Below are 5784 nucleotides of genomic sequence, written 5' to 3' on the forward strand. Positions count from 1 at the left end.
TATATATATATATATATATATATATATATAGATATATATATATATATATATATATATATATATATATAATTAATAGTATTTTTTTGGGGGGGTAAGCAAATTACTTACAGTCTAGTAATATTCAATCATTTATCTCATTTTTAAAAACTATTGCAAGTCTCTAGAACAATATCTCGATTTATGGTGAATATTTGAAAAAATATTTTTATTCCGTCCGCGCGCCGATTCTCTGCCGAAAATCTCGGAAACGCGTAGGTCCACATTCTCCTAATATTTGTGCCTTTTCATATTACGCTTATTTAATAGTTTTATATATGGAAATGTGCGCAAAAACATGCACAATATAAAAAAAAATATTGGAAGGTTGTAGCATTATCATTTTTGAAATATTTGCATTTATAAAGTACGATAAGTACGAAAAAAACTACGATCGGTCAACTTTGACTCAACCGAAAGGTAAAAAAACGCATTTATAACATAAAAACTTACAGTCTAGTAATATTCAATCATTTATCTTCATTTTAAAACATATTGCAAGTCTCTAAAACAATATCTCGATTTATGGTGAATTTTTGAAAAAAATAATTTTTTCCCCTCCGCGCGACGATTTTCGGCCGAAAATCTCGGAAACGCGTAGGTCACATTCTCCTAATATTTGTGCCTTTTCATATTACGCTTTTTTTAAAGGTTTATATATGGAAATGTGCGCAAAAACATGCACAATATAACAAAAAATATTGGAAGGTTGTAGCATTTATCATTTTTGAAATATTTGCATATAAAGTACGATAAGTACGAAAAAAACTACGATCGGTCAACTTTGACTCAACCGAAAAGGTAAAAAAAACGCATTTATAACATAAAAATCTTACAGTCTAGTATATTCAATCATTATCTTCATTTAAAACATATTGCAAGTCTCTAGAACAATATCTCGATTTATGGTGAATTTTTGAAAAAATAATTTTTTCCCCTCCGCGCGACGATTTTCGGCCGAAAATCTCTGGTGGAAAACGCGTAGGTCACATTTCTCCTAAATTTGTTTGGGCCTTTTTCATATTACGCTTTTAACGGTTTTAAAGGTTTATATATGGAAATGTGCGCAAAAACATGCACAATATAACAAAAAATATTGGAAGGTTGTAGCATTTATCATTTTTGAAATATTTGCATATAAAAGTACGATGAAGTACGAAAAAAACTACGATCGGTCAACTTTGACTCAACCGAAAGGTCAAAAAAACGCATTTATAACATAAAATCTTACAGTCTCGTAATTTTAAATTCAATCATTTTATCTTCATTTTAAAACATATTGCAAGTCTCTACAACAATATCTCGATTTATGGTGAATATTTGAAAAAAATATTTTTTATTCCGTCCGCGCGCCGATTCTCGGCCGAAAATCTCGGAAACGCGTAGGTCACATTCTCCTAATATTTGTGCCTTTTCATATTACGCTTTTTTTAAAGTTTTATATATGAAAATGTGCGCAAAAACATGCACAATATAACAAAAATTATTGGAAGGTTGTAGCATTTCTCATTTTTTTTATATTTGCATATAAAGTACGATAGTTACGAAAAAACTACGATCGGTCAACTTTGACTCAACCGAAAAGGTAAAAAAAAAACGCATTTATAACATATAAATCTTACAGTCTAGTAATATTCATCATTTATCTTCATTTTAAAACATATTGCAAGTCTCTAGAACAATATCCTCGATTTATGGTGAATATTTGAAAAAAATATTTTTATTCCGTCCGCGCGCCGATTCTCGGCCGAAAATCTCGGAAACGCGTAGGTCACATTCTCTAATATTTGTGCCTTTTCATATTACGCTTTTTTTTAAAGGTTATATATGAAAATGTGCGCAAAAACATGCACAATATAACAAAAATTATTGGAAGGTTGTAGCATTTCTCATTTTTTTATATTTGCATATAAAGTACGATAAGTACGAAAAAAACTACGATCGGTCAACTTTGACTCAACCGAAAAAGGTAAAAAAACGCATTTATAACATATAAATCTTACAGTCTCGTAATATTCAATCATTTATCTTCATTTTAAAACATATTGCAAGTCTCTAGAACAATATCTCGATTTATGGTGAATATTTGAAAAAAATATTTTTATTCCGTCCGCGCGCCGATTCTCGGCCGAAAATCTCGGAAACGCGTAGGTCACATTCTCCTAATATTTGAGCCTTTTCATATTACGCTTTTTTTAAAGTTTTTATATATGAAATTTGCGCAAAAACATGCACAATATAACAAAAATTATTGGAAGGTTGTAGCATTCTCTATATTTTTTATATTTGCATATAAAAAAAAAACTTTTAACAAAAATTCGACATTCGGTCAACTTTAACTCGTTCGAAATGGTAAAAAACTGCATTTGTAAGCTAAAACTCTTACAGTATCGTAATAGTCAATCATTTTACTTCATTTTCGAAACAAATTGCAAGTCTCTATAACAATATTTCGATTTATGGTGAATTTTTTAAAAAAATTATTTTTTTACATCCGCGCGCTACGAATTCATGCATCATTTTGTGATAATATTTTCTCTGTGTTGCTTTTATCGTTTTACAATGTGTTATATATCAAAATGATCGCAATTTAGTGCACATTACAACGAAAAAAAAAGTAACTTGTTACCTCTAACCGTTTGGCGCACAGCGCGATTTGAATACAATTATGTATGATAATTTTTTTTTTTCGTACCATATATCGCATTATTTTATATATGATAATGATATTATTTTTCATTTCTGATGATTGCATTCTAACTTCAGGCAATGACAAAAAAAGGAGCCAAAAATTAACTCTTAATCTTAAAAAGTACGCGCGCTGTAAATTTTTGAAAAAATTATTTTTTCCACTTCCGCGCTCACTCCAAACCAGGCCCGGCATACGGGAGACGTTTTGATTTTTAGGGCCCCGGCGGTAAGAGGGTTAATACCTCATTATGACGATATCTTCGCACAATCTGCCCATTAAAAGTTAAACGCACCGTCTCGCCTCGCGATGAAATCCATTACGCGACCCAAAAGGTATTTGTTAACGTTGGAGTCGGCTCCAGGGATGAATTGAACCTCGCATGAAACGACAGTGTTATTAATGATCGTATCCCTCATAGTACAAGAGAGAGATGGTGGGCGGGTGGTCGGCGTGGTGGGTAAGTGGGCGGAGGGTGGGCGTGTGAAGAAAACAGAGGGAGTGGAATGGTGGGGGTGGGGGGTTCCCAGATATTAACAATCCCCCTTCCATCTACACATGTTGATAAGGAAGCAATTTCATCAGAAACTGAAAATGTTTATTTCCTTGTTTTTAGTTTTCTGTAAAAGACAGCTATTCAGATGGCTAATTGCCTGTCCGTCCACCCTCAGATCTTATAAAACTACTGAGGCTAGAGGGCTGCAAATTGGTACGTTGATCGTCCACCCTCCAATCATCAGACGTACCAAATTGCATCCCTGTAGCCTCAGTAGTTTTTATTTTTTTATCTAAGGATCAAGTTAGCAGTGAAAATTAAATCTATTAAACGTGCTGAAAGCGCGTATAGGCAAAAAGCCTCAGTCTGATTTTTCTTGACTGGAAAAAGACAAACGAAGATAGGAAGAGAGAGGGAGGAACAGACAGGCAGACAGACAGACAAACAGAGGAAAGAGACAGAAAGAGAGTTTATGCGCTCAGTTTGGATATATTGTTGTTGGATGCAAATTGCATTGTTTATTTATTCACGTCCAATATCAGGACAGGAAGCGCCTCAGTGGCGTGGTTGGTATGGTCTTGGCCTCTCACCTCGGTGGCCGCGAGTGCGATTCTCGAGGGGGGTCAGGTCAGAGATGTGTATTTCTGGTGATAGAAGTTCACGAATCTCGACGTGGTTCGGAAGTCACGTAAAAAGCCGTTGGTCCCGTTGCTGAGTAACCAATGGTTTCATGCAACGTAAACACACCATACAAACAAACAAACAACATCAGGACAGGACGGTAAACAATACATCATAAACCAGCTGTTTTGCGCAACAAAAATTATTCCTTTAATTTCCACGTTCTTGTCCTAATGTTTGTACAATTAGCTGTTGTACAAACATCCAATACTTGTCAGCTTTTAGTTCATGTTACTTAATCTCCCTGAGATTCACAATTTCGTAAAATAGCTAAATCAGAGCTCGTAAAATTGAAAAGGTAAAACACATCGTATTATCAAGGTAATAAATCATCCATTCTGAAGCCTTTTAAATTTATACCTTTTTGTAAGCCTCCATCCATTTTCCAACCACAAAAACACCAATACTATCAAAGGCTGAAGTAAGTAAGAGGCTTTTCACGAACAGTTCATTGATGATGTATGATCTATATTACTTTTTTGGCCGACTGTACCCTACGGCCAAGTAGAAATTGCTCGCGTTTGATCTCAGGCCAGTTCTCGATATATTCCCCGAGTTTCAGTGCCTGCAACGTATCGGATTTCGGGGAGGAGAGTAATACACAGGTAATGCGAAATAAAAGTGAAAACGAAGTATCGATTTCCGTCTTGCTTTGAAGAAGATAATGCGCGTGCGCACAGAAAACGGGAAATGTTACCGCTAGACTTTCCACCACTTACGACGCTCCTGATTGGCTGTTAATTAGCCAGTCACAGGCCTGGAAACTGTCAGTCTCTCGAGAGAGTTCACATGGGCAGGATGTATGCTCCACTTCTCCTCAGGGATATTTTGAAAGCCGTATCACATGGTTGGAAAGTGGAAACTCTCAGTCTCTCTCGAGAGAGAGTTCCCATGGGCAGGATGTATGTTCCACTTCTCCTGAGGGATACTTTAGAAAGACGTATCCCTCAGAAGAGGTAGAACATACATCCTGCCTATGTGAACTCTCACGGGAGACTGAGAGTTTCCAGCCCTGTGATTGGCTTAAAAACAGCCAATCAGGAGCCATCGCAAGGGACGAGACTAGGCTTCAGAGCAAGAAATCTCTTAATGTCTCGCTAATATCATATTCATCCAGTCCTGCTCTGTTTAGCTCTCTCTCGTCACATTTCGAATTATCAACAAATTATTTGTAAAAAATATTTTATTGTTTCCATTTTTTTTTTTTTTTTGAACGTAGATTTTCATTTATATATTTTCTCGTTCGGTTAATTGTCTGAAAGTGGAAATTGCTACCAAAAGCGGTGGCAGAAATAAAAGTAACGAATTATATTTTTTTATCATTTATTTTAATGATCAAAAGGTTCTCTTATGACATTGGTGGTCGGTTATCAAGAATTCATAGGCGCCAAGATTTTGTTGGGAATTCTGGGAATGAGAACAGATGAGTTCTCTCATAACTGGAATGGAAAAAAATAAATACGTTTGCACTTTGCTGTGAAGATTGAATGCCGTGGAGAGAGAGAGAGAGAGAGAGAGAGAGAGAGAGAGAGAGAGAGAGAGAGAGAGAGACTATTAAACACATCGTTGAATATTTATCTTCCCAATTTAATGGTAATTTGATAATTTTCATCGTAAAATAGAAGAAGACGAAGAAGAAGAAGAAGATGATGAAGGAGAGAGAGAGAGAGAGAGAGAGAGAGAGAGAGAGAGAGAGAGAGAGAGAGAGGGGGTGGTTTATTGAACACATCATTGATTATTTTTTCAATTTAATGGTAATATTTTGATCACTTTCATCGTAAATTAGAGAAGAAGAAGAAGGAGCGAGAGAGAGAGAGAATTTGACGATTGGTTACACTCACTCGTATTCATATTTCAGAATCAAGAAATCGAATATAAAAAC

This window comes from Macrobrachium nipponense, chromosome 3 (assembly GCF_015104395.2).
Source record: "Macrobrachium nipponense isolate FS-2020 chromosome 3, ASM1510439v2, whole genome shotgun sequence".
NCBI classification, from domain to species: Eukaryota; Metazoa; Arthropoda; class Malacostraca; order Decapoda; family Palaemonidae; genus Macrobrachium; species Macrobrachium nipponense.